Below are 22,855 nucleotides of genomic sequence, written 5' to 3' on the forward strand. Positions count from 1 at the left end.
ATTCTCCCTAGAGGGGCATTTCCTTTTTCTACATGATACTTTGCCACAGCAGTACCATGACATGACTGTATCTTCAACTTTAGAGGAGGTGCCTGTGAGGTCCCATCCCTTCCCGAGAAATTTGTAACTGTTAGTGGTTGTTAGTGGTTGCTGGAAGGATTGTCATTCTCTCTAATGGTATACTCACTATGGGACTGGTAGAAAGAAGAAACAATTCAAAGGAGATACAAGAGGATAACTAAGATGAATATAATCACAACACATTGTATGTGTTTATGAACTTTTCAAAAAAAGAAAAAATGAATACATATAAACTTTAAAAAAAATCACAGGGTATGAAATCACCTCATAGTATTATAAGTAAATGGGCTAAATTTTCTAGTTACAGTAGAATCAGCAGCAAACAGAAAGAAACCCTTGATGTAAGTTAGTACACATCACAAGGTTTTCACAATGGCCCCAATCACAGAAGAGTCTTGAGTTGGATGCTTGCAAAACAGACCTATCTGTTCATGAACAGACACGGACACATCAGACACTAAGATCCAACACTGACTGGAGACCACTCTCTAAAAATGCTAATTATGCTCATAATGTAGTCATCTCCCACTCATCCTCTGGGAGGCTGTTATTCCTACTCCTGTCTGAGTTCTGAGGAAAGCGAGACTTTGAAAACTTAGGCAGCTTACCCTAATTTGGGCTGCACAACCATCAATGGCAAATATTTCTACAAACTGAATGGAAGAAACATTTTCTCACATCTACTCCTTAGTTCTGGTGGGTTATTTCAAAGCAAATCAGAGACAGTTATAAGTGAAAATGTTTCCTTTGTTCTTTTTAATCTAGTAAGCTCGACTATTTAACTATGGCCTTGATAGCCACAGTCTTTTCATCTATTTAATTGTCTTTTATTATATATCATGTGATGATGTGAACTCTTAGAAGCTCAGTAGCCTATTCTGTGTAATTAGAAAGCAACTGGCCTATGAGTGCACTTTTCATAAGCCAAACAACATGACAAGAGCTCACACCTCAGCCAATTTTGGGGGCTCTCACATTCCTAGTCACTGTCTATCTACCCTAATGTCTCCATGGCCAGGTACCAGACGACCAGGGGAAGTTTCTGTGCTCTAGAACTCACTGGGGATAATCAAACAAGCCAGTCCTAGATCTTACTGCCCTGTCTTGTTTATTTCTGGCCTAAAAGCTTTATATTAAAGACATTGCTCACAGACCATCTTCTGCCTCTATCTCCTGAGCCATCCTGTGTGACAAACCTGTGAAAACTGAATGAGAAAATGACAAATTATTGGGCCTGTCAAGCACATATGCATACAATTAAAAAGCCTTCCACAAATACAATAAGCCTTTCTCATGAACTCAAGGCAGTAAATGGCAGTTAACATAATTAAGAGTCTTCTTTGAACTCTAATAAATAGCTATCAAAATGCCATTTTCTCAGTCCATGATACCCGCACTGTTTCTGAGCCATGACAACCTAAGCAGTTCACTCAAACAACACTGTTAAGATTCAACAATGCTATGTTGTTTCCAAAGTAAAGAAGACAAGAAGTCTATCAACCGGAGACTTTACAGGATTGATAGGGAAAATTCAGACGTTCCATTTTGTGTGTGTGTGTGTGTGTGTGTGTGTGTGTGTGTGTGTGTGTGTGTTTGCCTGGTTTTGATATATAACATCAGAGTTTCCATTACTAAGGGTCAAGAAAGCTCCACAAATACATGGTAAAATCCTATTGCTAAAGATATCACACATTTTGACACAAGATATAAGAAATCAATCTCAAACTGACCAGGAAACTTTTCCCCATGTGATAGCATTCATAATGCCAGAAGGTGTTATGCAGGCTGCAGGAAAAGCACCAATGGTCTTATCTAGCCTTGAACCCTGTATGATGCAATATTGATCCACCAGGCATGATATACTTACTAGTACAACAGTGGCATCACAACCCGGGTAACTAACTGCTTTCTGATTAGATATGAGGCAGGCTCCACATGAAAAATATTTATTCCTGGTGCTATAATTATGGTTCAGATTCCATGGTTGGAGGGATCATAGGCCCTAGGGAATAACTTGCTATTGCTATTTTGCTAAACAACTGTGTTATCAACTTTCCTTATAAATATTTGTATTTATATCCATAGATGTGGGCTGAGAAACTTCTTTTGCAGCGAACTTCAGTAAATGAAGAGATTCATAACTTATCACAATCTAAAAATAAGAAATATGTCCAACTCTAATGGATTATCTCCTTTAGCTACTCTGCACACACGCACACACACGCTACCAAAGTTCAAGGAACACCAAAGAAGAGAAAGTGGAAAGAGTATAATATCTGTAGAATAGAGAGGAACGCTTTGAAAAAGCTTTCTTCTGGATATGGTACAACTATCTTAATCATGAATGCACAAGAACTATGGTTACCTGCACAAGAACAACACATGATGAAGCCAGCCAAAATCCCGGCATAGATTTGTAGATTTCCATGCCCCCTTTCACCAAAGAACTATAGACAATGAGTAGTTTCTGTGGTAGAGGAGTATCTACCTTAGGATGTGGCCTCTGGTAGATTTCCTATGCTCCAGTAGATGGCCCCACGTCCATGAACATATGCGCAACACTAAATGGACTTAGTGCGTTATTTATTTAAAAGGTAGAGCATGAAGCTGGAAGGGTTTAGGGCATATTTGGATGTAATGGAGGGAATTAAAGGGACAAAGAGGGAGATATGATCATGTTTAATTATATGAAATTATCAAAATTACAGAAAAAAATTAAAGATATAATAGGAATTTTTTGAGCCAGATTAGCTGATTTAATCCTCCCCAGCAGGGCTGAATTAACTAGCCTCACTGCTTAGGTGTGTCGGTGAAGGCAGAGATAGAAAGCTTCCATGTCAGGTATGGGAACGTTGTTTGCACTTTGCACGTCTATGCATCAACAACCAACATCAACCCATCAGCACGACAACTCGAACACTTTGGCCAAAACTGCTACCTGAGGTGAGGTACATCACATGTTCAAATATTGAATTTATGTGTTGCCTGATTTTTTGGATAACAAACACTAGAATTTCAGCTAGTTTCTATCATGGAGTCCAAGTTCAATTTTCAGCTCAAACCAATGTCAAAAATCAGTAGGCAATGGTCATCCTCCAGGGTTCATCATCCCTACCAGAACAAGTTTATTCTCGCTACATCATATGTTCCTGACCAGAATGCACAACGACAATCCAGCCCAAAGTGAGGAACTTTCAGCTCAAAGTGAGGAACCAGACAGAAGGTGGAAAGCAATGCAGAATGATTTAATCTCAATTTTGAATTTCAGATAAACAGTAAATGATGTTTAAGACCAATATTCCCCATACAACATTTAGGTTGAATTTAAACAGCAGCATTGAGTATTTACTGGAAATGAAATTTTACTTTGTGTACTGTATTATATCTATTAACCTTAGCCACAAGTCATCTAGAAAATCTGAGTCCCTTCCGCAGATTCATCAGGAGGAGAAGGTACTGAGGACGAAGGCTGAACCTCATTTCTCACACATCTGCTAAAACACAAAAAAGCATGTAGGCTCTTCTGGCCTACATGCGTGGCTGTCTTCACTGTCACAGCCCATTCTGGTTTGAACAAACGTGTTTCTGGGATGATATGCAACTAGGCAAGTCCCCAGGGTGGGGAAAAAGAGACAGAGTGTGGTCATTTACTTCTATCTCATTCTGCCTTTCCACAAGCCCCCCTGCTGGGTCTCAGGTTTGGAGTTTGTTGTCTTTAAGATGCCTGTGTGTGAAGACAAAAGGAAAATGCCCTGGGACAAAGGAGATAAAGAAGCTGTACTAAAATAAGCCCCAAAACTACTAAGTTGCATATAACATCAAAACAGGTTTTATTGTGTACAGTTCTCTAATTTTACATCTTATTTTCCAATAATAAATAGTTATTTTGAAAAAATGAAGTTTCAGCTTGAGATTGCTGAGGTAGGCTTATGGTTTTGGTTTTTTTGTTTTGTTTTGTTTTGTTTCCTACCGAATTTCTCATTTTTTTTTCCCTGTAGTGGCTTTGAAGCCAATTGCTGTTTTAAAGCCTCAGTATATTATGATTCCCTGGACCCACCAGATATGGAAGTACTCCTTTTGTCAATGTTTTCCCCTGAGAATAATTCATTTTTAAAGAAAACTATAATTTATTTATCAGAATTCAGACTGCTATTGCTGCACGTTACTTGCAAATATTTTATGAAGTTTCTTTTTTTCCCATAACTCTGAAACTCATAGCTTGGTTCAGTGAGGGTGAAAGCTTTGACTGAAAGATGAAAATGGCAAGGACAGTCTCACACAGAGCATTATAAAGGGCTCTGACTTGGGGGAATATTGGTAGTGTGGTGACATCCATCTGTATGTATTTCTAGAACAGTAAATATCACATTGTTCCACTTGCCAAAATGTCATAAATTTAAAGCTGGTTTCAAAAAATACCATCAAAACTGGCTGTGAAATTTCCTTTGACTTAAGTGGGAGAACAATATTACATGCTCTCTTTTGTGCAAGAACAGCTATTATTAAAGCAATTTAAATCAATGTCAGTTTTTCTGGGACAGTCTTATACTCGGGATGCCTGATTGTAGATGTGGAACTAGTGAGTCAATGGAGATACTTAAAGATGTTTTGAAGGGAGGATTAAGGGCATCCTATTACTGACCCTTTAGTACCTGCCTTTTTTTTTTCATCCCTGTCCAAGAGGATTATGATCTAGTATTGTTCATGTATAAGAAAAACATTCGCACAACATGGCAATGGCATTAGGGACACATTTACTATAAAAGTAATTAAGTAAAAATAGAATAATCAGAAAATCTGACACTAAGAAGCAGATAGCAGAGATTCAGCAGAAATACATTAAGTTCAGTAAGAACTCTATCATCACAAAAATTGGTGAGTGGGAGGAGGAAATACCATTTGAAATGGCGCATGCTGGGATGCAGGCAACGCAGCAGGATGTGGACAAGGTGACCTGGAAGTCTTTCACCTCTGTAGTTCCATGAGGTTCTCAGCATCAGACAACTCTCATCTTGTCTTCATAATCCATTGGTAAATGATAGGAAAACTATTTACATTTCTGCTTCTGATATGTTTTGAGCTTTGTATATTAATCACAACACTTTGTTTCAGATCATACTTAAGGTTGAGATCATTTCTGTTAGTGTGGATGAGTTTATAAAGTTTAACTCAATTAAGGCTATTCTAAGTTAAACCTGAATAAAACCATACTAAGGTAAATAATAATTAATAAGTTGACTAAAGGCAAATTTGAAAACAGAAAAAGAAAGTTGTCCATTAGAGGCCAAGAATGATTCAATAATGGAGAGCTACAGATGCCAGGAACAAACCGGACAACATCCTCAAACTGCTGATAGGAAAACCCCTGCCAAGTAGACCTGTGTGTCTGTTAAGTACCCATTTCAAAATAAAGGCAGACTTTAACACAGGAAGCCCTACCAACAGAGACACAAGCAACCTCGGGGCATTCTGTTAACTGAAGCAAGCCCGAAGCAGAAAAATAAATACCACAAGCTCTCACTGTGTGTAAGAACTAAAATACTAAACAAATGGACATCATAGTTCACGACTTTAAAGTTCCTCTTTTAGTATGTAATAAATAAACAACAATAAATTGGAAAAGACATAAGAGACATGAATAATCCTAACAAGCACACTGATCTGCATGTTTGTGACAAAACTTATCCTTTTTAGGAGGCGAGATGCTGTATCAAAATCAAGCTGGCAATTTCCTATTTCTACTCAAGTGTTTCAAAAGCATATAGGGCATATTCAAGAACTGGAGGCTGCTGTGTATGACAAACAGGATCGAGGTGGTTCATTCACAGATGGCAGAAAGCAGACAGGAACCTGGGCTCTAGGGTCAGAAAGACGTAATAAAATTCGAGTGACATTGCCTGGGGTGTAGTACTTAATCTTCCACAGTCCTTCCCTCTCTCTTCTGGAAATTGTAGATAATGATAGCATGTGTCTCATTGGGTTAAGCAAGATATTAGCATCAGAGTGTTAGCCCTGTTGCTGTACCTTTATCAACAGCAGGAACTAAACCTGTTCTACATCTCTGTAAATAAACTTTTTTGATTTGGGAAGTGCAGATCAATCCAACTTATGATGATCACAAGAAGCCTTTGAGCACCGTTGAAGTCCCTGGAGATTTATCCTGCAAAGCTTCTGAGATAAGATTGAAAACTTCAAATCGGTATACCAGAGCTGAGTTCCCTATGGTTCAGAAATCTTTGCCTACCAATACATATGCCTGAGTAAAGTTTTCAATTTGTTCCTTTTTGAAATTCATAGTTTCCCCTCCATTGCACCCAAATATTTCTTATTTCCTCCTGTAGCTTGACAAAAAAATATTGATTTTGATGGTGAAAATTTTCTCTCCAGAGAGGCCAGAGGGGTTTTTTCTTTCTTTCTTTTCTTAATAATATCTGCCTTAAATGTCATTTAAGCTGTTTGATTTTCTGGTCACTAGATGTATATATAGATAGCAGAAAAAGGAGCCTAAAAGATTGACATAAGTTGAGATTACCTGTCTCCTGATGGAATTCAAATTTGAAGTAATCCCTCTCTTTGTTTACTTTGACTTTCAGTCTCAACAAATCCAGTTTTAAAATAACTTATCCACAATCAAATACTTTTCAATAAATTATTCAGAACTAACAAAATGTAGAGTAAGAGTGACCTATAACTTAGATACAATTACATTGATACTAACCACAAAAATCTTCTTAAATGAGACAAAAGTTAGGGCACATTTTTCATATTTAGCATCTTCTTATTATAATAAACTCATTGAAGAAAAATATTTGACTTGTACTTCCTTGGAAGAAAACATACTTGTAAAATTGGTGGTAGCCTCTTAAAAGTTGCCTTCAAACCATAAGAAAAGGGTGATCTGTATAAATAGTCCCTTTACATTATATTTGTTTAGCAAAGTTCCATACCAAAGCTGTGGTTCTTTTCACCCAGTGAACAATTAGCTCATAGTAAAAGAACTTTTCACCCTGTGAACATGAGGCCAGTACTAGAAAACACTGGCTAATAATACAGAGTGCTACACCACCACAACTCCTCAGTTCCCAAGTTAAAGCATTACATGATGGAGGCTGAGCACTGGAACATCCTCCCTGGAATCCATCACTGGACATGTGCTGCACTTGCCGTCAGTGAAACAGCTGCATGGAAAGAGGAGGGTCAACATCACAAACAAAGACAGAAGTCTGTGTAAAACGTTCCCTATGGTTGTTGTTCTTCTTTTGCTGTAAGTAATTTCAAGACTCTTTGCTTCCCTCTGAATGCCAACACCTAAATATAATCAAGTATTTTGGTGAAGGCAAATTGTGAAGTGGAGAGGGAGGCAAGCACAACCCCCATATATAGCTAATTACAAAGACTTGTAAGTGAAGATGATGTTTCTGACTGTCATTTACTCATGGTTTTCTGTTAAAACATACTTTGAGGTCTTGCGGAGATACTAGCTTTAGTATACTAGTTGTGTGTTTACCAACTTAAGACTATGGCTGTTTCTATATAATTTCTTCCACATGGTAATAAAAGGCCTCAGAGTAAAAATGAATATATATCCTCATCATGTATATATAATTTCATTATGTAGTACATATTAATATTAAATTATGCTAATTAGCATTAGTATATTAAAGAAAGCAAAACAGCTTTAGTTTGTCAGTGAATTTCAGCTCTTGCTAAATAAAAAAGGGTGTCAAATACCTGTGCTGAATTACTTAAAAATAAAAGGCTCTTCTCCCTACACCAGTAATGTACTTTATTGCATCCTGGATTTCACAGCCTAAAATGATTAGCAGCTCACCAAGAACTGTGAGAATTATTTAAAAGAACTAGAAAAAGGGAAACAGAATGTAGTGAGAAAGTCATATGAAGAACAGTGAATTTTACTTAGGTACTTTGCATCACAGAGATCACAAAGTGGGCACGACTATCACTTTTTCTTTCAGCTCAGTAAGAAGGATACTTTATTAAACGTTTCTGAAAGGAAAGCATCCTGCTGGGCTTATTTTGTTAAACAAGGGACAAAGCATATTGCTTTATTAGCAAGAATGCATTAAAGCCAAGGATGTTCAACACAGAAATCAACTGAAAAAATCATAATTGCTCTATCTGCCCACCCTAAAATGTCACTGGCTATAATTAATGGAGAGTTGAAAGACAACTGGCAGAAATATGAGTAAAATTGCATGCCAATGTGATTATGTATTTGATTCTCCAATAACCATAATATCATGATATTCTACTCACTGAACAGCACATCTTTCTCTTTATATAGTAACATGGTAATTGTTGGGAAATGACTTCTGGGAGTTTTAAGAGCTCTCTGAATCATGTAGTCAATCTAAGTTACTTTTCCCATTAGGATGTACTGTGTGAACTTCGTATTCAATCACCATTTTATTAAGCTACATTGCAAATGTGAGTTTAAACAAGAACATGCACAGCCCTTGTGTTTTCTGAGGAGATGAAGGAGTTTTAAGAAAATGGGGAGGAGGTCCCCCCTATCAGTGGACTTGGCAAGGGGCACGGTGGAGATGAGGGAGGTAGGGAGGGACTGGGAGGGAATGAGGGATCGGGACACGGCTGGGATACAGAGTTAATAAAATGTCACTGATAAGAAAAAAATAAAATTAAAAAAAAAAAAAGAAAACCTCAGATAATACATCGGACTGTGAAGTGACCAGACTATGGGCCCCAGAGACAAGTCAATTGACACCTGTGACCATAACTGCCCAAATGTTCCCATGTCTCTTGGCTGTGACCTGTCCTTTGCCAGTTCTACCCTCATGAGGCTGAAGCCACAAATGGGAATCCACCTCTTATTCATGAGTGATCATCTCTGCCATATGATTTATACAAATAAATAATAGGGCAATAAAGTGACTAGGGCATGATTCTTCATTAGCAGGACTAACAACACAGTGCTGTGACTGAAATGTAGGCTCTGAATGCACACAATTTGTGGAATGGCCCCTGACATTTACTATGAGGCTGGTGGCAAATATATTATCTCTTTGCACTCAACTTCTTAACTTGCAAAAAAAAAAAAAGTTTTCTCAGAGAGTTTCAGATCACATTGCCCAAAGAGTACTCCCCCACCCCATCATCTACTGTAAACTGTGAGAGGCTTCAAAACTGTAAATGATGAGTACAAGAGTCAAGGTTGAGAAGAGGAAGGCATGTTCAATCTTTGCCTTTCTGTATTCCGGTTTGGATCTTTAAATGTCCCCCAGACCAACAAAAGCTCATATGTTTCAGGATAGGACCCCAGTGTAGCCGTGTGTAGAAATGGGCCTTTGGGAGGTGATTGGATCATGAAGAGGCATAATCATCAGAAGCATTTGTGGATGGATTTATCCACTTATGTATTCAATGCTCATAGTCCTTGGGGAAGAGCTTGGTTGAGTTGACTCTTTGCTTTCTGACTGTCTGGATGAGTAGACTTGTCAATCACACATTCCTGATTTGATGATGTTCTGCTTTACTATGGGTCCACAAGTGATTATGCTAAGGGTTTGTTGAAATCTCTTAAGCCATGATCCAAAGTAAATCTTTTCTCTTGTAGTTGAATATTAAGATATATTGTCAGAGCAGTGGGGAGCAAAGACATGACCAAATTCTGAATCACTAAGAAGTAGTAGGCTGATACAATTTCTGCTGAATTTGGTTACTCTTTCAGCTCCTATACATTTATCCTATGCTCTCTCTAATTTTTGCCCTGGCCTCACTTATTCTGCTCAGAAATATGTTACTGCCTCTTCAAAGGAATGAAAACATATTCACAAGTCAAATCCAATTAAAATAACATTGATGACATTGCATGCTCCAGACCATGGCTCTCTCTAATTCTCATGGACTAACAGTCTCTAACTTCTCTAGGTGAATCTCTAGTTGAATCTATGAGAAGTTGGGTTATTCTTGATTCAGACTGCCTACCTGCCATGTTGAATAACAGAGCTTAACTCACACACAAAGACAGTATGTGCTGGGCCTGAAGAAGCTTCAGTGCCAGAGGAAAGTATTAGAAAGTGTCCCAGCTGAGTCTAAAAGATGCAAAGTGTTCTTGCTTACTGGACAAACAAACAAGGTCAAGTCTAGCAATAACAAACGGTTAAGGGACAATCTCCCAAAACTGCGCATCTAGCCATTTAGGTCGATATCAAATGGTTTCATGTCATAATTACTATCATCGATAATTCTACAAGTAACTCTAGGCAAACATTCCAGGAATGAAAGACAGAGACAGCAGTATAGCAAGCACAAGGCTTTACGTTTCTAAACATTTCCACTCATGGTAACTTGTTTTCTTTCCTTAATTATTATTATTCATTTTCTTTGAGATAACACATAAGCAGTTTCTAAATTCATGGTTTCCTTACTTAATTCCCAGTCCAATCTAGAATTTCAAACAAAAAACAAAAAAAACAAAAAAAAAAACAAACAAAGACAGGGACCACTTAGGATTGTCTCAATTTAAGCTTCTGGCTACTGATGGTGAAACTGAATATGACTGTCTTCCTTCTGGATTTCACTTCAGTGAAGTAGGTCAACAGTTACAAGCACTCTGTGACCTTTTACTCACTGACAACTTGGCCTAGTCTTTTTTCAGGACCACAAAGTAAATAAAAGGTGAGGATGTTGTTTTGTAGGAACCTCCTTGACCCCCATAGACAATCAAGCCAGAGAATACACTCCTTAAAGATGTCATGTCATGGACAACTCAGCTTTGGAAAAGGGAAAGACTTTTTTAAGTGGAGATTCACAGCCATTAACTGCTAAGATAATGAGGAAGTCTCCTCTACCTCATTGTTAAACTATCAATCTACTTGTGTTCTCTGTTTCTGCTTTTCTGAATCCTTTCCTGTCTAGAAAACAAAACTGCAAACTGCAAACAAGCTCCCTGGAACATTCACTTTTTTTTCTAGAGTAAGGAATAGCTTAATTCTATAATTTCAAAGAAAACCCAGTCAGATTCTTTTAACTACATGCAGTTATTTTTGCCTTTTGACATCTGTGATTGTATAAAAATAATACATACATTAGTTTGAAACATGGTATATTTCATGACAGTAAGAAATCAATAAAAAGATGATAAAATCTTTGACTAAGGTCCTGTTCATTATGAAAATAGCAGCCACTGGGTGGAAAATGTGTTTCCCATGCAAATGTGTATGTAGAACCCTCAAAACGATAAATTGCTAAAACAAGGTTTTGGGTGATTTTTTGCCTTGCAATTACTATTGGATATGTAAATATCTATTGACCAGCAGCCTGACTTGGAACCAAAGAATACAAAAATGCAACCTTGGTACAAGGACAGAAGCTTGGGATGCAAAAAATAAACAAATAAATAAAGACAGATAATTACAGGGAGAAAATGCTTTCTTGTCCACAGCCAACCCAAAACAAATGTATGAATTGTGAGGAAAAAATGCCAAGGTGAGGAATTCTGATAGTTAAGGTCGCACTTATCTTTCCCTCTGCACTACCGTTCCATGCAGTACAAAGCAATGGATGTGAAAAATGAACTCCATATGGAAGAATGGACACCTGCTAAAATCTGCCTCCTGGAGGGGTTACACATAAAGAGAAACTGTGAAAACAATGCCACTATGAATGCTTGAAAAGCATGTGCCTTCGCATTTTTCTATCCCCGTTCCTCTGCCTCCCACTCCCGCCTCTCATGCCAACGTCTTTATCAGCTTTTGTTTTCATTTTGTATAACAAAAGCCAAAGAAGAATAGTGGAAATGATTACGTAAATGCAAAAAGAAATGTCTATTTTTGACCAGAAGTGATATTACACTCTGCATCCCAACTGGATCTGATTCAAAAAAAGCAAGAAAAGAAGGAGAAAGGAATGGGCTTAATTGAAATATAAAATGAGAAAAAGATATAAACTGTGCCTTTTCTTTTAAACAGGAATGAAATTTACATTTTTGATGTGTGTGTGTGTGTGTGTGTGTGTGTGTGTGTGTGTTTTAATCAGAACAACTAACATTTCAACGAACAAGCTGCTTCTGTTTTTGCCCAGCCATCATGAAAAGCAATACAGAGCAGAAGTTGCTTTTGGTTTGAAATATGCTAGATTAGGTAATGTTTACCATCTACAGGCATATACTGAAACTACCACTATACAGATTTGTTTAACCAGGAGTTAGAAGTTCTAAATTCGTCTTTCCCTCGTCTGCTACTATCATTGACTCAGCTTCTATATTGCTAAACCACTTCCTGTTTAAGAGTTAGTTCTTCTTTAAAGTTTCGTTAGCTATAAAAGGTCATGAATACCAACATAGTGTCTTTTCCACTAACATTATAAAAGGCATCCTAGGAGTGTGTCAGTGTGTTGAAAGTATGTGTATGTTTGTTTGTGCATTAGTCCTATTGTTAATTAGCTGCATAATCTCAGGCACAACTGAGATGGACAAGCACAGGAAATACTTTAGCAACCTTGGTCGCCTTGCTCTGTATATACACCTCTCTTCCAATAATTCACGTAGCAGCATAAAACCTGAACCAGTACATACTATACACATACAAAGTCCTCTCTAAACAATGCACCTAGCAGCCTATTAGTAAGCTAATATCACCCCCACCCCCAGTACACTGACCTGAATACACACCTACTCACCAGTGTCTGTACAGTAGAAGTTTCCCATCCCCTAAATGGCCATCAAACTTAGACCATGTCTGTTCAAACAATGTATTTGGGAACATCTCCTGCTGCTAAATCGGTTTAGGGTACATGAGCAACAAGGCATACTCTGTTATTTAAGTGGACTTTTAAGGAAACTCCTCTGTTAACCGTTTTATGTCTGTGCATAACTGGACATGAATATGATTGAAATCAGATGCATTACAAGAAGGAACATGCAGAATGATCAAAGGCTACAAAATTGTTTATACCTCTTAGCAACCAAACTCCTCCTTCTCTTGAAGCCCATAAAAGAAAGGTGCAAACAGCAATCAGGACTTGAGCACTCTCACTCACGTGCCACGGTAACTTTTGATGCTGCATGCGATCTGTCCTGTCGCTTTGCTCTGAATCAAATTTCCCTCCTGTCTTTGCTAACATGAATAAGCCTTTATTTCCATTCCCTGAATAAGAGTTGAGGATAGTGGCATACATCTTTAATTCCAGTACTTGGGAAGCAGAGGCAGGAAGATCTCTATAAATTCAAGACCAACCTGTCTACATATCTTGTTCCAGGACATCCAGGGCTACATAATGACACTCTGTGTTTAAAATAATAATAATAAATAAAATAAACAGGCTAAGAACCCAGGATCAACTAACCCAGGCCTTGGCCACCAAAACCACACCTATCCCTCATGTCTTCATATTTAAGTTAAGAACATTATTGCATGGGTGCAACTTTGTGTAGATGTGTTTCAAATATCAGGGAACCGTTTCCATACGTCAACATCTGCTCTCAGCGATTTAAATACAAGAAAAATGTGCAAATTCCTTGTTCAGTGAACTTAGATCATCACAAAGATATGAGATAATGTTTAGGATACAACATGTGCTATGAGTAAAAAGGAAGGAAATGTTTCAAATGTTCCTAAGTAAGGGATGGCAAAGATGGCTTCTCAAACAAGCAAGAATTGAGACTAGGCACAAACCAATGGAAGGAACAAAACTTGTCCAGATTTTCGAGTGAAATATTCTGGACATGAATGTAATATGAAAGTCAGAATTTTGAAGGCCCTGAGTGTGAGTGTGTGGGTGTGCTTTAACTGTAATATAACATATATAATATATATATATATATATATATATATATATATATATATATATATATATATGTAGATGTATATATCAGACTAGAGCAAAGTTAGCAGTGGATCAAACAGCAAGTAAGGTGATCTGAGAGCTGGACCTGAGACAAAATACACGAGGTTTGAAGATGCACTTGCAAAGGTTCAGAAGAGAGCCTTCTAATCTTTTTTTTTTTTCTACCTTTGTCTTTCTAGCAACTAGGAATGTGGCACGCACTTGTATTAGAAGATTCTTTTGTTGTTGTTGTTGTGATTGTTTTTGCTGCTGCTGCTGCTGCTGCTGTTGTTGTTGAGAGAGTCTTCCATAGCTCAAGTTGGCCTCAAATAAGCTGCATGGGCAAGGATAACTTGGAATTCCTTATTTTCCTAACTCTATCTCCCACGTATCAAGATTAAATGAATGCAGCATGACACAAGGCTGAAGGATTCTTGTCAACAGAATTGGCTAATAAAAGCTGTCAGCTGATCTCAGAAAGCTGAAAAATGAAGGGATGTCTTCACTTGCTTTTCCTAGTGAATAGCTTTCATCTGTGCAGCTACATCTCCTATTACCGACCTTCTCCATACAAATTCTTAAAAACTATCTCTTCCCACTTACATGTCCAGGCTTAAAGTAGGAATGCCCACCCACTCTAGGCCCTGGCATCAAGACAGCACAGTGTGCTTTTCCTACCCTTCCTGTGATATTGAGCCCCTTAAATAAACAGTTCCTTATTTCACCAAATTTCTGACGTCACTCATAATGAATGTGCCAACCTTTCTTGCCTAAACTTCAACTGATATATAGAATAGGGTAATGATTTGTGGCTAAGGCTAAGGAATTCAATGGCTGTGAAATGACTCAATGTGCACAGTAAGCACTGTACGGTTGTCATACATGTTTAGGAGAAACTATTGGTTCATCAATGCATTGAACATCGCATTAGCGGTATCAGAGCTGTACTGGATCGTGATGTTTCATAGCTTTCTTGGTCACTGGTCAAGATACAGGACTTTGGCTTTAGACTGTAAAAATTAAATGTACTCAAATAAAATAATAGGCTCTCTGCTTCACCCTCCTTCCATGAAAATGCAGAATGACATGTCTTGAATATGAGTGAGATTAACCGAGACACCCTGATTAGGTTACAGCAGGTGTAATTCCATGCACAAAATGAAAGCTCATAAACAACGAATGCTGTAAAATTAGTTTTTGCCTCATTTGTATCCACTTGATAAATGTTATAAACAAAAAGGAAGTGTCAATTAGTTGAAAATTGTAAGCCAGTCACCAAATGGACCGGAAGAATGGTTGAATTTCCTATACGGAATGTTCTGTTTGCAATAAGGTGTTTAATATCTTTTCTCTTAAGAAGGCGGCTATACAGAAATCTGTATGACGAAGAATCAGATCTGAATATACACTACTGCTTTAGGAAGTGCCTCACAGATTTTCTGATGCATTTTTTTATAACATAAAAGCAGGAAGTCATTTATGTGGGGAAAAGGATGAGGGCAAGCATGCACAGGTGATGTGCGCAGAGGCCAGAGGGTGACCTCCGCTGTCATGACTGAGGACCCATCTACTTTGTTTTGTGAGATAAAATCTCTCACTGGGATCTGGAGCTCAAAGATTATGCCAGGCTGAATAGCCAACAAGCCCCAGTGATTATTCTGTCTCAGTCCCCTACCTCTAAAACCACTCCCAGCTTTGTTTGTGGTGTTAGGTACTCGGTACTTTCACAAGTGTGTGCTTTACTGTCTTTTCAGACTCTAAATGGGAATATTTAATCAAAGTTTAGATTTTCTATAAACACAATATATGTACATACTATTACCTAGTTGCAATTTCCTCTAAGATCGTAAATTTAATGTTTACCTGGATAGATCTCTGCAGAGCTTTGGGAAGTAATCTTGATTTTGCTCAATAGGAACAGTCAGCAAGAAATCAGTCCCTTCAGGCCTCACTCCTCATTCCACAAGAGTTTTGGTCAGTGCTTTTTTTTAAGTTGATCACAGCAAAATAATCAGCTGGTAAACAGGAAGTTTTGCATTTTCGTTTAACCTTGCCCTCTGCAGGAAAATTTAATCATCCTTATAAAATTGGACATTCAGTCTTGAAATTAACATGGTGCTAAGTATAAAGTTGAAAATTATAGACTTGAAGTGTGTTCATTTTCACCAAGTCCCCAAATTCACGCCCTGTCAGTTTTCCGTCTTACCTGAGGGGAAGAATATTTCTATTTCTAAGGTAAAAGTTTCCTTTGGCAATGAATTTACTGAAGCCAGTAAGCAAGGCTATTGGAAGTTTTTTGTCAAATGGTAGGTGTCAGTAGAAATGTTCTGGGGAAAAAGTGAGGCTGGGTGAAGCAGAACTGGAGAAAGGGAACATTTAACTTACATTGTCTATCCTGAGGCTTAAGAACCTTAGGTACAAACCTTCTGATAAATCACTTTGTTTTCATTCTGCTATAATGGATGTTCATTGAAGTTAGGGTGAATAAAAAATTACTTCTTTTTCATTTGACCAGAACCTGTTATACTAAACTCTGTGTTCTGTGCTTGTGAAATTTCCTTCTTTGATGGGTAACTGGTTCCTTTCTATCCTCAACCTTATAATTGGTTTATTCTTTATTCATTCATCTATTGAACATGCATTTATATAATGTCTACGCACTAAAACAAATATCTCCAAACAAAGGGATGTGAAATTTTATGAAGAAGACATTTTTCTTTTGGAAGAGTGTCAATAGCGTCCAAGATGCAAGAAGTATTCCCAAGCTAAGCAAAATAGCCATTTACTCACAGTTTATACTAAAATACTGCAAAACTGGGGAGGGGAGATGAATCCTCACCCTTTTATTTAATTTAGTCCTTATGCTAAGTGTAAAAAATACTATCAAAAAATAGTGAATACCATGATACCAATATCAGACTTGGTCTCTTGTCAAATTCCTTCTGCCTGGGAGGTTAAACCAGTTGTGGCACTTCAGGGAGAAGCTTTGCAAACAGAATTTGACAAGGGCAGTTTTTCCAGCTGAGGGCATTAGCACACACACATTGTTTGCAGGCGGTAAGCGTGCATCACATCTTTTGTAAACACACTAAACTTTTCATTCTTCTCTAAACGTTTTCTATTCACATTCTTTAAAAAATCCACTGCATTTGCTTTTGAGGCATAAGAGCATTTAGGGTTAACTTGTCAGAGCATGACAATTCTTAATGACCCAATTTCTAAATAGAAAGAGAAAAAAAAAAAAAAAAACAAATCTCGCCAAAATCCTGCAAGCACCAAAGCAATGGCACTTCTAAAGTAAGCTCATGCCCAGCTTCAGGGTATGCTTAATACTCACAGATCTTGTCTTCTTATGGATTTAACAACTGTGCTTTAATCTGCTTAAGTTCCAGTACTCCTATCTTCTATTCCTTTTGATAGAACTAAACAAGCTCCCGGAGACAGTGTTGTCCCTGAGAGTGCAAATTAAGGAGTTATGAATCAAAAGAAGATAAAGGAGACTTATGATATGTGTTATACTTAAGTGGTCATTCTGGACTGGTTCAAAGTCAGAGGTGAGTTCCATGGAAGAGATAAGAAAACTTTCAACCATCCAATCCAAGGAAAGAGACTAGAAACTAGGAGGCAGCTATTCTTGTGGACTTGCTCTGTCCTTCAAACAGATCCTGGCACCTTTGGACATAGCATTCCTCCTGTTTTCTCCTGTCATGGTTGCCCAGCAGTCTTACTTTCTACTATCCCCTTTCTCTACAGTATTTTCAATCCAGTCATTACAGCAAAATAAACATGTTTTGTGATATTGGAAAATATTATATTGGTAAAGACAAACATTGTGTTATTTACATTAGTAGTAAACAACAGCTTTTATAAAATAGGTATAATTTATAATAATTTAATCCATATTTCAACAAAATAGGATTTTATTTTATTTTTAAATTAGGTTCAAGAAAACTGAATAGCTTTAAATTCAATATTAAAATCTTACCAAATTTATTGTTCAAAATTTTTATAGTTCTGTGCATCATTCTAAACTTTAAAAAAATAATTTACCAGAGGAACAAAGCCCAAGCTTTTAAAACTGCATACTACACCTGAAGTTGTAGTTGTTGTCTTGGAAGAGAACTGTGCTATTTTCAGTGGTGCTCAAATCTGTGTAAATTAGGTTTTGCAAATGTTATGTTAGTCTTTTTGCAAATGAATACTCCATTTTGGCAAATAGCACATGCAATTTGAATATAAAATGTTCAATAATAACAGTTGAACACAGTTTATTTACAGTTACCACGTATTACTGTTAGGAAATTTAGGTTTTCACTGATTCATATAGTCATTTTATTTTTAAATATAACAAAATAAAATGTAAAAAGCTAACACAAACACTATCACATCAAAATTGGACAAGACAAACCAACAGAAGAAAAGAGCCCAAGAGAAGGCACAAAATCAGAGTCCTACTTATTTGCACACTGAGATATCTAATCAAAACACTAAACTGGAAGCCATAATATATGTACAAAGAACCTGATCCAGACATGCGCAGGCCCTATGCTTTGTGCTTCGGTCTCTGTGAGCTCATTTGAGCTCTGCTTATGTTGACTTAGAGAGCCTTGTTTACTTAGTGTCCTCCATGCCTCCTGGCTATTTTATTCTTTCCACCTCCTATTCTATGAAGTTCCCTGAGTTCTGAGGGAGTTTGAACTCAGGAAATTTATTGCGAAGGATGCAACTGTTCATGTTTAGAGGCAATAGATATCTCATGTCTAAGAACTCAACAACTATCCTATACATTCAATTCTTATCATTTTTGTTTATTTATTTATTTATTTATTTATTTATTTATTTATTTATTTAGTTAGTTAGTTAGTTAGTTAGTTAGTTAGTTAGTTAGTTATTCACCTTACATCCCAAACTTAGCTCCCTCCCTCCTCTCCTCCTGGTTCCAACCTCCCTGCCTATTCCCCTATTGTCCTTCCTCTACCAGTCAGAAAAGGGGAGTGCCTCCCTACTCACCCACACCAGCACATCAAGTCACATCAGGACTGAGCACATCTTCTTCCATTGTGGCCTGGCAAGGCAGCCCCACCAGGGGGAAATGATGGAAAAATATGCAACAGAGTCCATGTCAGAGACAGCCTCTGCTCCTCCTTCTAGGGGACCAACATGAAGAACAAGTTGCCCATTAGGTACATATGTGTAGGGGGCCTAGATCCAGTCCATGCATGGTCCTTGGTTGGTGCTTCCATCTCCACAAGCCTCTGTGGGTCCAGGTTAGTTGGCCTTGTTGGTCTTTTCATGAAGCTCTTGTCTCCTTCTAGCCTTCCTCCTACTCTTCCACAAGGCTTCCTGCACTCTGATCTTAAATTAGATATTTAGTTGCTGAAGGCACCACATGCTTTAATTGTAGGACCTATGTCAACACTAACCCAAACTGGAAAGCTTCTAGGTCCCTGAATAGTTTTCCCTGTGCAGAAAGGTGCAGGAAAACTGCTGGTGAACAATTGTCACTAATAGTCTTACTCTGTTGTGGCCCCTGAATTACTGTTACACTACAGATCTATCAGGCAAGACGGGCCCACTTGTACAATAGTGGCATGACTAGTATGGCGGCAACCAACTGCTTCTTGACTGGGTTTAAAGAAAGTCGGCCAAGATGACAACCAGCACACACAGTTTCTGAGCTGTGGAAGAGCTGAACGCCTGAGTGGGTGACTGGAAGGACTTCTGAAGCCAAGGAAAGGACAGAGAGGCTTTCTAAACGACAGGAACATAGCACCAGGTGAGAACTTTGGTCTCAGGTCACCTGTGGACTTGTTTGGGGAAGGAGAGAAACAATCCTTTGATCTCCCGGCACTCTCCTTTCTCGGACAACCCTCCTGCTTGGCACAGACAGCTCACTGAGATTCTCAGCTCAGAGCTAACTGCCTGGGGTCTGCAGCAGCTAAGACAGAGTCCCTAGTCCCTTAGCGGCAACTGCCAGCTGTACCAGTCTTGGAGTCCCAGCCCGGCACCATCCTCCCAGGGTCCCAGGTCTGCTAGCCGCCATACTGGCTCTGCAAGGTCAACCAGCCACTGACTGAATGGCCCGCCCAAACCCTCAGTGACAGATAATACACTACATACCCACCAAAGCACAGCAGACTCACCATACAAGCAAGGCACACCTGGCACTGGGCCTCCCAGGCTTGGAGAGCACAGTGGAGGGTCCCCAGGACTTCCCAGAAGGCATCTGGACGGACATCCTAATCTCCAGCCTGGAGATTCCTAACCTGGCGGCTGCAGCAGCACTGAGCTGGCAGGCAAGTCAGTCCTCCTGCATAAGACCAAGCAGGGCCAAACCAGAGAGCAGAGAGCCCGGATATCCGGATAGGACCTGCTAGAGTGAGTGTGCCCTTGCGTGTCTGCAGAGCCCCAGATCCAGGGTCCTTCTAAAATAGAAGCAAGACATCGGACCTCTCCCACCCACGTACCCACTGTGGGAAACAGAGGGTCACTTGGGACATTGAAGCCCCTGCTCTGCGGGTCCAACTGAGGAGTTAAGGCAGATAATGCCGGAAATTGCGCAGTGACTTTCACCAGCGCCTGCTAAATATACAATGCTTGTACAAATAACCACATAGAAGCCTGCAAGGCAGAGCCCCTCCCACACACTCAAGGGTTCAACATTCTCTATCACTCTGTCCTTGACTGGCTTTAAGGTTTTCTCCAGGTGAAATAATTTATATCTGGAACCATAAACCTAGTCAAAAACCCATGACTAGGGAGTCGATAGATCCTATCAGAGAAGCTGCCACTGCTGTTTTGACTGAGTGGACATGTATGCCCAGCAAATTGTCTTCTGAATACTTATTGTCTGCTCACAGAATAGTTCTGCTCTCAGCTTAAATCATAAAAACTTCATTTGCAATCATGGATGCAAATTAATAACTGTGCAGAAATTAATAACTGGTCAAAGATCAGAGAATAAATGACTGTTTAATACTCAGCTCTAAATAAGAAATATACCCCTGATTCAAGAGTCAAGGAACGTCATGAAAGAAGGAGTGGAAAGAATGTAAGATCTGGAGAATGATGTAGAGCCTTTGGGTCTGCTGTCCTCTAGGCATGAGATAACTGTTGTACTTTTGAACTCTTAGCAACTGTGGATCACCTAAGTAAAATGAGCATAAAACTGGGCCTGTCAACCTTCATCATGGAGGAAGGAAGGGTTCACAGGGCCTTGCCTCCCTGAAGGACTTATAGACAGTTAATGGTTGTTTAGTGGAGTGGAGAAACATTTTCTTCAGGGGAAAAGCCACTGGTAAAATTCCCAAGCTTTATTAGAAACCCCTAGCTCATGCTCATATAAGCTTCCCTAGACTGGGTCACCACAAATGAAAGACATGAAAGCAGAAGGGAGACTAACTAAAGGGAAGGTGGAAGGGGATCAGTGGGACTGGGAAGGGACAAAAGAGGATAAGGGGAGGTGAATAAAGATGAATTTTATCAAAATGCAGTATATATATACACATGAAAATATTATAACGAAATTGATTATTATGCATAGTTATATGTAGTAATGAAAAACTCAGTGAGGTACTACAGCAAACTGAAATAAATTAAAAGCAAATAGATTGTTGATAAACAGTACAATCTAAATTATTAGAATTAGTGCATAAATAAATGAAAATTTATTTGTAACCAAGTAACATAATTTTCTAATATGTGGTTTTCAACATAAACTAGAGAGTGCAAAGGAAAAAAGAAAAGAATGTAAGAGGGAAGGAAGAAAAATTTCTCTCACATTAAACAGATGTTTTAATCTGTGATTAGCTTAAAATAAGGTATAAGTGTGTTTTATTTTATAGTAAGATAAAACAGTTATCTAAGGCATTATAAAAGTAGTGATAAATACTATATCAGAATATAAAAAGTATGGTTATTAGAGATTGAAGAACTTATTTTAGAAATCCACAGGGAAATTCTTAGAGATGTACTTTTTGAGTAAAGATAAGTCAGTAGACTTCCCCTGCAACCATGCTATGGCCACAGAGTGGATTTCTATCAAGTCTTACCTGCTCTGTAATTAAGTACACAACCTACTACGATGCTATAATTTCTTCCAGCGTACCTCTTGGCGTCCCACCCCCACACTGAGCTTTAACCTAGCACCTCCCATGTGCCAAGCAAATGTTTTACCAATGCACTAGGTGGTTTTCTGTCAGCTTGACACAAGCTAAATCATCAGAGAGGAGGAAGCCTCGATTGAGAAATGCCTCCTCCATAAAATCCTGCTGCAGGCAAGACCATATGGCATTTTCCTAATTAGCAACTGATGGAGGAGGGCCCATCACAGTATGGGTGGCAGTCCTGGGCTGTTAGTCCTGGGTTCTATAAGAAAACAAGTTGAGTAACCCACAATGAGCAAGCCAGTAGGCAGCACCCTCCATGGCCTTTGCATCAATCAGCTCCTGCCTCCAGGTTCCTACTTTGCAAGAGTTCCTGCACCCATTGCTTTTGATCTGAACTGTTATGCAGAGCTCTGAATGAAAACACCCTTTCCTCCCCACAAGCTGCTTTTAGCCATGCTGTTTCATCACAACAATAGTAAGCCTGACTGAGAAAACTCCTGAGCTTCCGCTGCAGTTCAAAGGGTCTCATAAAAGGTCCCTGTTGTCTGTGCACGTACACTCATCTCTCTTTCCACACAGAGTCTGTGGTTCAGGAGAAGCCAACTCTGCCACCCACCAGCCCAGCTGCAAGAACACACTATTTTTAGTTCAAATTAAATTCAACAGCCACACATTCAATATTTCCTTGTGGTCAAATTAGAACTGTGCTGAAGGCCTCAAAGTGCTCACCACCTCCCTCTGAATGATATCATGCAACTTACCAAAACTATGCAAGTCTCTTCAGGAATTGTGCCATTAGATGAATGCAGCCAAGAAACGAGCAAGGAAAAGCAGCCAGAGCCATGGGATTGCTAACGTTC

General features: G+C 38.7%; 1 pseudogene; it reads right to left on the minus strand.

Moving 5' to 3' along the window:
• LOC129682457 (glutathione S-transferase Mu 2-like) overlaps positions 1 to 22,855 on the minus strand; it is a 76,759-nt pseudogene that overhangs the window by 50,533 nt on the left and 3,371 nt on the right.

The sequence above is a fragment of the Psammomys obesus genome, unplaced genomic scaffold (assembly GCF_907164565.1).
Source record: "Psammomys obesus unplaced genomic scaffold, mPsaObe1.curated_primary_1811, whole genome shotgun sequence".
Lineage (NCBI taxonomy): Eukaryota > Metazoa > Chordata > Mammalia > Rodentia > Muridae > Psammomys > Psammomys obesus.